The sequence below is a fragment of the Mustela putorius genome, unplaced genomic scaffold (genome assembly GCF_011764305.1).
Source record: "Mustela putorius furo isolate JIRA1106 unplaced genomic scaffold, ASM1176430v1.1 tig00003931_pilon_pilon_pilon, whole genome shotgun sequence".
NCBI classification, from domain to species: Eukaryota; Metazoa; Chordata; class Mammalia; order Carnivora; family Mustelidae; genus Mustela; species Mustela putorius.
The window spans coordinates 410786-423021 of NW_025422076.1; the positions used below are offsets into that span (position 1 = coordinate 410786).

The 12236-nt window shown below is 40.3% G+C and overlaps 1 pseudogene; it reads right to left on the bottom strand.

Moving 5' to 3' along the window:
• Positions 1-11342: 11342 nt before the first annotated feature.
• Positions 11343-11840, bottom strand: LOC123388964 (annotated as a pseudogene).
• Positions 11841-12236: the final 396 nt, after the last annotated feature.

The window sequence follows — 12236 nt, forward strand, 5'->3', positions numbered from 1 at the left end:
GTGTTTATTTTTTTCCAACAATGTTACAGTAGTTGGAAAACAAGTGCAAACTTGACAGGTCCCTGATTCCATAAACCTCTCATTTTTTTAAGGTTAAATTTACAAGGAAAACAGGAATTGTTTTATTTATCCTTTCTCGTGTTCATTGCAATGAAACTCATCAATAATATCTTCAAAACATGCCTTTTACCTCATCTCCTTTTCTCTGTTTTCTTTTTTAATGATTTTATGCAAGTACAGTGGTGAGGAGGGGGAGGCAGAGGCAGAGGGAGAAGGTGACTCAACACTGAGTGGGGACTCCAACGTGGGACTCGATCCCAGGATCCTGACATCAAGACCTGATCGATCCAGGTGCCCCTGCTTACCTCTTCATTTTCAACTGAGATTTGCCATGTTTTCTAATTTTCTCATGAGCCGGTAACAATCTTCAGCAGTTTTAAATTGGTTAAAGAGTTCAGGAAGAGCTCTTTCTCAGGATTCCACTGAGATTTCTTCTATTCAAAGTGTCAAGACCACTTCTCAATATGCGAAAGATTGTACTAAGCAAAATTTGTGAATCAGCATTTGAAAAAAAGCTGCTGCTATTTGTTGAAGATATTAAAATAAATGCTTAGCTCCACTGATTCATGCACTTCCCACTTTTTTTCCCTTTGTTGCTTATTTCTAATTCAGATATCATATTCATAGCTCTTCCTGAGTTTTCCATGCCTCACACGTACTTTTAGGTTCCTTTGTGACTTGTAAAGAAAACAGACCTTCTGGTGAGCGTGCAACTTTGTGTCCCTTCAGGGTTTGTTGTTTACATCTCTATTAACGTTTCTCACCCATTTAAAACTATCATGCACCTTGACATATTACAAAAGAAGTGTAATCTATATGCATCCGTATGATTTCATCTAATTATATTGTATTTATTGGAGATTTTCTGTTTATGACTAAGACCTGAGAATATCTCCCAAGTTCATTGAATTTGGAAAAATCATATATCCTAAGTATGAAATTTTGAAAGTTTGCATATTGAAATATGGAATATGAAAGATGCATGTTTGCATCTCCTAAATGGAGATGATGTCCCTATTAAGGTTATTTTCTGAGCAAGGTGCAAGTGGACGTAATCATTGTGAGGGAAGAAAAAAGGTCTTCCATTCTTTTCCAAACATGCTGCAGTTGCTCCATTATCTTATGTCTGGATATGGGCAATTATTTTTTCTTTTCAAATTATTATTTAAGTTCTATTTAGTTAACATGCAGTGTATGGATATAAGCAATCTTTTGACGGTATCCTTTTTTTAACCATTTATTGATCTCATAAATTAACTTATCCTTATTTCTTCTCCATGCTAAGAAAATGAACCAATGTATCATCTATCTTTATGACCCAATTCTTTGTTTTTAGGATTTTATCTATTAATCTGAGAGACAGAGAAAGAGAGAGCATGTATGGAGGGGGTTAGGCAGAGGGAGAAGCAGACTCTGCTGAGCAGAGAGCCTGCTGCATGGCTAGATCCCAGGACCTTGAGAAATGACCAGAGCAGAAGGCAGGTGCTTAAACCCCTGAACCACCCAGGTGCACCCTTATGACAATTTTTTTAAAGATTTCATTTATTAGTTGGACAGACAGAGATCACGAGTAGGCAGAGAGACAGGCAGAGAGAGAGGAGGAAGCAGGCTCCCTGCTCTGCAGAGAGCCCGATGCAGGGCTTGATCCCAGACCCCTGGGATGATGACCTGAGACTGAGGCAGAGGCTCTAACCCACTGAGCCACCCAGGTGCTCCCCTTATGACATTCTCTTTTTTTTTTTTTTTTACAATTTTATTTATTAGTTTTACAGAGAGAAAGCACAAGCAGAAGGAGTGGGAGAGGGAGAAGCAGGCTTCCCATAGAGCAGGGAGCCTGATGTGGGGCTTGATCTCAGGACTCTGGGATCATGACCTGAGCCAAAGGCAGATGCTTAACAACTGAGCCACCCAGGTGCCCCCCTTATCCATTCTTAATATGACATCTCTTATAATTGAAGATTTTCCTCACTGATGGGCTTTACCTGTTTTCCCGTCAATAACCAGGGGATAGCATTTTTCTTTGAATATTCTCAATAGTGTTTCAGGTCTAATATAATGTTGTAGTAGCATTACAAATTATTTTTGAATTTTGTTATACATATAAGACTAGATCTTACTATCACTATATGATTAGGCATATAAACCCTGTAATAATCTATAATACTCTAAATTCAGAATCCTTCCAGAGTTTGGGCTTTCAATATTTTCTTGTGATCCCCTAAGATTTAAATTGTTTATTGCACAAAACTTAACATCTAAATCACTCCCAAAATATTCTTTCATTTTAAAATATTTTTTCATTTGCTACAAAGCACAACATAATAAATTATTAGTTTGAGTAATTTGTGAACTTTGTTTTGAACAAAAAAAAAAAACCCTTCATGATGAAATATTACATCTTCGTTGTGACAGATTCTGTTTCTGATCTGTGAAATCAGTGAGCCAGAGATGGCCCCTGTGTATTGGCAGCTGCAACCCATGAGCTAAAAACCTTTGGCTGGTGCCTAAGTCATATTTGTTTTCTACACATCCAGTCTTTTAAAAATATAACCCTGGAGAGCAGATGTTAAGGTATTGACTGCCTGCCTCAATTCTGTATGTCGTGAAACTGTGACCAACATTTTCTTATCATAAATGAAGTCAGTGAGTCAATCAAGCAATCCAGATTAATCCTTCAGCTCTAAAAGACCCTGAACAACTGTTGGCCTTCTAAATCCCTGAGGCAGAGACCCCGCACCCCATCCAGGCTGCAGAAAGGCATTACTTAGGCTCATGTGTACTCACTTCAATGTCCCCAGTATTGGAAGGATTAATACTGTGATGGGCCACCCCTCTTGCAAACCTGTAGGTCCCCCAGGATATGGGGGTTCCATGTTACTGTCACATCTTTTTCCATCAGCCTGAAACTCATTGAACTCACTCTACATCCTTCCAGTCTTGGAATGTCTTTATAAAATGAAATATTCGATTGTCCAGTTACTGCTGAAGAGGATGAAGGGGAGGAAGAGAAAAATGAGGTATCCTGAGAACAATTGAGACAGCCAACATGGATCACTTGGCCACATGTAATTTTTTTTAACAGGTTCAGCCCTGGTGTAAAATGTCATATCCTTCATTTTTCATTTTTTGAGGAACCTCTACACTGTTTTCCAAAGTGGCTGTACCAACTTCCATTCCCACCAGCAGTATGAGAGGGTTCTCCTTTCTCCCAACTTCTCCAACACTGGTAGTTTCTTGCCTTGTCAGTTTTTGCGGTTCTACCTGCTGGAAGGTGGTATCTGTGTGGTTTTGATTTGAATCTCCCTGATGGCTAATGATGATGAACAGTTTTTCATGCATCTGTTAGCCATTTGTATGTCTTCTTTGCAGAAGTGTCTGGTCCCAACTTCTGCCCATTTTTTGACTCGATTATTTGTTTTTTGGGTGTTGAGTTTGATAAGTTCTTTATAGTTCTTGGATATCAGCCCTTTGTAGTCATTTGCAAATAAGTTCTCTCATTTTGTGGGTTGCCTCTTTGTTTTGTTGACGTTTTTCATTTGTGGCACAGAAGCTTTTGATCTTGATGAAATCCCAAAAGTTCATTTTCACTTTTGTTTCCCTTGCCTTTGGAGGTGCATCTAGGAAGGAGTTACTGTGGCTGAGGTCAAAGATGTTGCTTGCCTGTGTTCTCCTCTAGGATTTTGGTGGATTCCTGCCTCAGTCTGAGATCTTTTATCCGGACATTTCATGACAAACAACAAAGTGATGGTTGCCAGCATGGGTGAAGTAGGTGATAGGGATGAAGGAGCTGCTTGTCCTGATGAGCCCTAGAGAATGCATGAAAGTGTTGAATCCCTCTGTTGTATTCCAGAAACTAATATATGTGAACCATATTGGAATTAAAGAATTACAAAAAAGCAAAATAGTTTGCAAACTGTGTTAGGTGTATGGAAATGTTTAGTCCTGTCTTTTCTATTTGGTTTTGTTGGTAAATCTAAACCTATTACAAAGTGAAAAGTTTATTAGTAATCATTGCTTTTTTAATTTTTAATGCATAATGTAGCATAATTATTCCTACTGTTACTTACTAGTAATTGACACCTATTCTCTTCTATTGTTTTATTTATTTATTTATCTATTCATTTATATTATTTAAACATTTTATTTATTTATTAGACACACAGAGAGAGATCACAAGTAGGCAGATAGGCGGGGGGGGGGGAAGGTCCCCGCTGAACAGAGAGTCCGATGCAGGTCTCCATCCAAGGACCCCAAGATCATGACCCGAGCCAAAGGCAAAGACTTAACCCACTGAGCCACCCAGGCACCCCTGTTGTTTTATTTAAATAATAGCATTTATGTTACCGAAATTGAGTAATACACAACATAGAAATCACAGAAAGAGCAATTACAGATGTTTTATGTTAAGGTAAAACATATATAACATTTTGTATTCTATCATAATGTAGTTTTCTATTCTAGAATGGGTGTGTCCTTACATGGCGTTCTATGAAGTTGGTGCCTGCCATTCCAGGGGCTAATTACTCATGGAGGGAAAAATCATGGTTGTAATACTAGAATGATTAATACCAAAAAAGGCTATTTAGAGGTTACTGGAGGGGATAAAAGAGATTTGATATGGGGGGACCACCTTGGTGGCTCAATTGGTTAAGCATCAGAGTCTTGATTTTTGCCTCAGGTCATTATATCAGGGTCATGAGACTAATCCCAAATCAGGCTCCACATTGAACATGGAGTCTGTTTAGATTCTCCCTCTCGGGTGCCTGGGTGGCTCGGTAGGTTAATCCTCTGCCTTCAGTTCAGGTCTTGATCTCAGGGTCCTGGGATCGAGCCCCACATCATGTTCTCTGCTTGGTGGGGAGCCAGCTTCTCTCTTCTCTCTACCTGCCTCTCTCTCTACTTGTGATCTCTTTGTCTGTCAAATAAATAAATAAAATCTTTTTAAAAAAAGATTCTCCATCTCCTTCTAGCCCACCCCACCAATTCAGTCTTTTTTCTCTTGTTCTCAAAAAAATATGTATATGTATATATGTATATGCATGTATGTATGTATAAATGGTTGATTTCAAGATACACACTTAATTGTCAATGTTTATAGGAAGGGACCATGATTAGATTTTTTATTTTGTCACTACTGCAATATACTGTCAATTGCTGGTCAGCTTGTAAAGCTGCACTTACTAATACTGATTTCAAGGATAGTGAGCACTCTTAAGCCTCAGATTCTATGACTTCTGAGACTCCAGGGAATAAGAATTTTTTCCTAGAGGACTAAAGTGTTCATTATTCTTGGCACAAGGTATAAAATCTTTTTAAAAAAAGATTCTCCATCTCCTTCTAGCCCACCCCACCAATTCAGTCTTTTTTCTCTTGTTCTCAAAAAAATATGTATATGTATATGTTTATATGCATGTATGTATGTATAAATGGTTGATTTATACATACATGGAGGACTGTCGATAGTCCCCCATCCCTTGTTAAAGGTGCATGTCTTTGTTCCTGGCAAGATTTGAAGAGTGCTTGCAAGAAGAGTTGCTTGAATTGAAAGTCATGGAGTGAAAGAGTGGAGTTGGAGTAGTCATGGGACAGAAGTTACTTGTTATTTAAGACGTATCAGTGTTGGGACTGTAAGTGATCAGGAAAGTAAGGCATCCTGGCAGTCATTTGGTGTGTGATGGGCAGCACTACACTAATTTCTCAATATTTCAGATACCATGGGTCATGATAGGGAGGAGAGGAGAGGGTTGGTGCCCTCTGGTGTCTTCACTGACAAGCCCTGTCTTGTACACACAGTGGCTGCCTCCCGCAGTTGCCTGCAGCTCTTTACCCGAGGGTTACCATTGGCTTCCTTGGCTTCTTTGGCCATGGCAGTGAGCTCAGGAGCCAGGTAACCAATGTCCATAAGAGCAACACTCATCCCGTGCACGTCTTTTTGCACTTGGATGGGATGACTCAGGGCTGTTCTGCATGTATTTAAAACGTTCCCAGTGGATGGAGACAGAGTTGCCCAAGCAGTGCCCTCTAAACTAACACCCTGTCCTGTATTTTGGCTGCCTCCTTCTTCACATCTTAGCTCCCATCATTTCTTCCCACCAAAGATCCTTCCAGAGAAACTACTTATACTCACATCCTTGTCTTAGAGTCTCTTTCTGAGGCACCCAAACCCTCATAGTTCCTGGTGCTGCCAACAATGGTGGGTGTTGTCCCTCTGTGTCCCAGGAGAGGATCTACCTTTTAAAACACACACATTCTTGGGAGATCTCAAATCTCAGTCATGAGAACCAACTTACATTTTTCCCTTGGGTAGGAGTACTGAAAATCCACGCATGCAAGGCAGTAGGGTGACCTAGATAATAGTGAGATTATTCAACTTGTCACACAAAGTGGAATGCTCAGGCTGGAAGGAGACATACATTGTAGTATAATTATCAGTGGTACTGTTACTGAGTTCAAACATCCTATCTCTTGAAGGTTCTTCTTTGACTTCCATTTTGTCCATAAGGGTACTTCATGTTTATATGCTCACCCTCAACTCACATCCAGTCCTTATCTTTGTATCCAGTGCTAGACTCACTCTCATCCAACCCTACCTCCCCTGCTCCCACTTTCCATGTCCCTTCCTCCTTTTCTGCTCTCCAAGGTTTCCTAAGATCCATCTTGGCTCCAGACTCCTACTCTTCAGGTGTTGGAAGATCCTTGGGTCCACCATCTCTCCTGATCCCCTCTAGTTAGTAGGAGGGGGTGTGAGTATGAATGAAGGTCTTGCTCTACCTTTCCTTATATCCTGGCCCTCCAAGGGGGAATGGGCCCCAGTCTGGAGTCCAGGATTGCCTGGATATTAGTCTATTTCAAAGAAGGAATTGAATTCAACTATAATTATACGTTGGAAATAAAGGAAGTCTCAATATATTTCAGAAGAATGAAACCCACAAGAGTTTTTCTTTGATCATAATTGCAAATGTGTTGGATTAATCAAGAAAGGATAACTAGGATTTCCCCATATATTTGGAAATTGAATAGCTTTTTGAATAAAACTGCAAAAGGGAATCCTATAGGAATAACCTGTATGATATGAATGAAAATGATACTGCATATGTGGCATTAACATAGACTTCCAGGGGGGAGACAAGATGGCGGGGAAGTAGGAGGAGGCGCCCTTTCAACCTGCTCCCTAAAGTGAGCTGATTACCTTCCAAAGATCTCCAATCACCCACGAAATCAGCCTGAGATAAGAATTATACACGTCTGGATCTCTACTGGAGCAGAACACGCCAGTGCACAGGTAAAGCGGAGTGGGAAAGTCGGACTGATATCAGAAGATAAACAAAAGAGGGAGGGAGCCTCCAGAAGCGACCCATTGGAAAGTAATATACCAATACGAGAGTACCCTGCACCTGGGGACCAGCATTAACTTGGGAGTCTGGTAGAAAGCACTCAGAAAGAGCAAAGGATCACAAGGGGGGGTGAGGGGGGCGGGGAATTGCGGGGATGGGGTTGTTAGGGTCTGGGCTTGTCCCATACCCAGGACAGTTACCCCTGGCGCAGAGCCAGAGAGAGTGCAGCAGAGAACCCAGGTCCCTGAACCACCAGTGCACCTGAGAGTGCATGGCGCCTGGCACCCATGAAGTGCTGGGAGGCTTGCCAGCCAACAGAAGCACAGCCTTTTTGCAGTCCCCACGCAAGTGCCCTGCTGTGCCATCAGAGTCCGAGTCGTGCCCCACACCCTCCCCTGAGAGAGGTGCACACAGATGCCTGCCAGGTGCTCTAGGATCAGAAAGACCAGGCACTCCCAGCCTGGGCCAGCAGGAAAATCTCAGTGTGTGATCACTGCTTGGAACTTCTCTGGCAGTCTGGAGCTGTCCAGACAGCGGCCAGTGCCATGGTTTTGGGTACAAGCAAAAAATCCTGAGTCCCCGGGGACCGCGACTGGGAACCTGCTCTGCCAGCGGCCAAGGGGAGATTTATATGGGCTCTGCAGCCTGACTGAGGCTTCTCCCTGAGAGGGAGGTCAGAGTGCAGTTTGCTTTCCTCTAAACCTACAAAAACTATCAAAAGCCGTCAAGGCAAGAGAGAAAAACAAAAGTGAACAAATATAAAAACCTCCAGAGAACAAAAGCCTGAAAAAAACAGTTTCCTCAGAGCCCACCCCCTTGAGGGGGGCGGGAGGACTTAGCTGAGAGAACTTCAGGACTGAAAACCCACGAGGCAAGCCCCTCCTCCAGAAAACCAACCGGGAAAGGGGAAAAAAAAAAAGAAACAAGAGAACAACCACCACTACTTCATAGGTCAATTTTTATTATTATTTCTATCCCACTATTCTGGCTAATTTTTTTATTTAGTTAAGTTTTTATTATTATATAGATAATTTTTAACCTATTTACCGTCAAAGTAAGATGTGCAGTACATCAAATTCCATAATAACCTTCTAACCTGAATTTTTTGATACATACACCTGTGTTTTCCTTTTGCATTTCTATTTTTTTAATTTCTTTTTTTTAAATTTTAGTTTAGTTTATTCCTTTTTTTAATTTTTATTTTCTAATATTCATATAGAGTTAAACTTCAAGGTAATCCCCTTTCCCCAATCAATGCCATACCTATAGGCAAACCAATTCCTAATCCCCCCTTATCTTAGGAAAGTTGAGTCCTTTAACAAAGATATCAAGATACATCCAGGAAGAATCAAAACAACCTTCCTCACCCACACTGCGAATTTACAACCACTCTTCCATCTTTTTCTTTCACCAGTGTTTCTATAATTTTGTGTTTGTCCTGATAGTATATAAATCTTATATATAGGGTTCTTTTTGATGAGGTACTTCCTTTATTTGTATATATATATATATATATATATATATATATATATATATCAGACACAGACAAACAAAAAGACTGATAAAAGTAATATGAGAAGAGAAAAATATTTTTTTCTCTTCTCATATTACTTTTATCAGTCTTTTTGTTTGTCTGTGTCTGTTTGTATACTTCATAAATCTTACCTAGGACCCATTTGGGCTAAACCTTCTCTTCTATCTCACTTTTTGTTCCTATCTCTCTCCCTCTCTTTTTTTCTTTTCCTTTTTTCTTTCCTCTCATTTGGGTGGGGAACCCTGATTGCTCAGAAGCATTCCAGGGTGCCCCTTGATTGCACCACAGTCGATACACCCAGAAACACCCATTCAGCGATCTCTCACCAAAATGACTAGGAGCAGGAATGCCCAACAGAAGAAAAATACAGAGGATGAACCTTCTGCAACAGAGCTAACGGCTATCAACATAGACAATATGTCGGAAAGAGAATTCAGGCTAACAATTATCCAAGCAATAGCTAGGTTGGAGAAAGCCATGGGTGACAAACGGAATTGATTAGGGCTGAAATGAAAACGACCAGAGATCATGATTTCAATATTAGGGAAGAGCTGAAAGCTACTAGGGATGAGCTTCACAATGCTCTCAATGAGTTCCAATCTAATCTAAATTCTCTCAATGCTATAGTAACTGATACAGAAGATAGAATTAGTGATCTGGAGGACAAACAGAGAGAAAGGATCAGGAAGAAGCCTGGAACAAACAGCTTAGAAGCCATGAAAACAGAATCACGGAAATAAATGATGCCATGAAACGTTCCAACGTCAGAATTATTGGAATCCCTGATGGGGAGGAGAAAGAAAGAAGTCTAGAAGATATAGTGGAACAAGTTCTTCATGAAAATTTTCCAAATCTCATGAATGGAACCAGCGTTTATGTACTAGAGGCCGAAAGGTTTCCCCCCAAGATTAGAGATTCTTCAAAGTCCTCGACACACCTAAAACTAAGAATGAAGAATTATAATTGTAGGCAGAACCTCTTGAAAGCAGCTAGGACAAAGAAGATCCTTACAGAAAGAGGAAAGCCCATCATAATAACGTCAGACCTGTCCACAGAGACCTGGCAAGCCAGAAAGGGCTGGCAAGATATATTCCGGGCACTAAATGAGAAGAACATGCATCCAAGAATTCTTTATCCAGCAAGACTGACATTCAAAATGGATGGAGAGATAAAGAGTTTCCAGGATCGGCAAGGCTTAAAAGACTATGCAACCACCAAGCTGATACTGCAGGAAATATTAGGGGGCTTCTTTAAAGGAGGAAAAAGCCCAAGAATCGCATTGAACAGAAATATAGAGACAATCTACAGAAAGAAAGACTTCAAAGGTAGCATGATGTCAATAAAAATGTATCTATCAATAATCACCCTCAATGTGAATGGCCTAAATGTGCCCATAAAACGGAACGGGGTTGCAGACTGGATAAAACGACAGGACCCATCCATATGTTGTCTACAAAAGACCCATTTTGAACCTAAAGATACACCCAGACTGAAAGTGAAGGGATGGAGAAGCATCTTTCGTGCCAATGGGCCTCAAAAAAAGGCTGGGGTAGCAATTCTCATATCAGACAATTTGGATTTTAAACTAAAGACTGTAGTCAGAGATCCAGAAGGACACTACATCATTCTGAAATGGACTATCCACCAGGATGATCTATGCCCCCAATATGGGAGTAGCCAATTACATAAGAAAACTGTTTATCAAGAATAAAGAGTCATATTGATATGAATACACTAATCGTTGGAGATCTTAACAAGCCTCTCTCAGAAATAGACAGATCATCCAAGCAGAAAACCAATAAAGAAACAAGAGCATTGAATGACACATTGGACCAGATGGACCTCATAGATATATACAGAACATTCCACCCTAAAACAACAGAATACTCATTCTTCTCAAGTGCACACGGAACCTTCTCAAGAATAGACCACATACTGGGTCACAAATCAGGACTCAACCGATACCAAAAGATTGAGATGATTCCCTGCACATTCTCAGATCACAATGCTTTGAAACTGGAGCTCAATCACAAGTAAAAGTTCCGAAGGAACTCAGAAACCTGGAAGCTAGAGACCACCTTGCTTAAGAATACTTGGATCAACCAGGAGATCAAGGAAGAACTAAAACAATTCATGGAAACCAATGACAATAAAGACACTTCCATCCAAAACCTATGGGATACAGCAAAGGCGGTCCGAAGGGGGAAATACATAGCCATCCAAGCCTCCCTCAAAAAAATTTAAAATTCCAGAACACAGCTGCTCTCTCTACACCTTAAAGAACTGGAGAATCAACATCAAATCAAACCAACTCCACACATAAGAAGGGAAATAATCAAGATTAGAATTGAGATCGATGAGGTAGAAACCATAGATACAGGAGAACATATCAATGAAACTAGAAGATTTTTTAAAACATTCTTAGTTTATTAATCCTCTCATGAAAAATCTGCACAATCACCAAAGATAAAGCCACTGCAGCATCTTTACTCCTTCTGTTGTCCAATCTCCAGCTCACTTCTTTTTGCCAGCACCAACATTGGCTTTTGCAGTCCCCCTGACTTTCTTCATTCTGTTCTTGCGTTCTTTTCACTGTTTTCTTGAGGTCTTTTTCTTCTCATACAGACCATGTCTTGCAAGTCTATGTTTGGGTTCATTTTTCTTTGCATAATCCAAGGAATCATAAATCATGCCAAAGCCAGTTGTCTTGCCACCACCAAAATGGGTTCTGAATCCAAATACAAATATAACATCTGGTGTGGTCTTGTACATTGTGGCTAGTTTTTCCCGAATTTATGTCTTAGGTACTGTTGCCTTTCCAGGATGAAGGACATCAATAACCATTTGTTTGCACTGAAGTAGTCGGTTGGTCATGAACTTCCTGGTCCGGATACTTACTGTGTCGTTCATGATGGTGGCCAAGCTTCAAGCAGCCGGAGAGGAAAAAAGACTAGAAGCTGTTTTTTTGAAAGAATCAATAAGATTGATAAACCATTGGCGACACTAATCCAAAAGAAAACAGAGAAAGCTCAAATACATAATATTATGAATGAAAAGGGAGAGATCGCAACGAACACCAAAGAAGTAGAAACAATCATCAGTAGTTATTATCAACAGTTATAGCCAATTAACTTAGCAACCTAGATGAAATGGATGCATTCCTGGAAAACTATAAACTAGCAAAATTGAACCAGGAAGAAATTGACAACCTGAATAGACCAATATCTAGTAACGAGATTGAAGCGGTGGTTAAAACCCTCGCAAAAAAACAAGAGCCCAGGACCTGATGGATTCCCCAGAGACTTCTA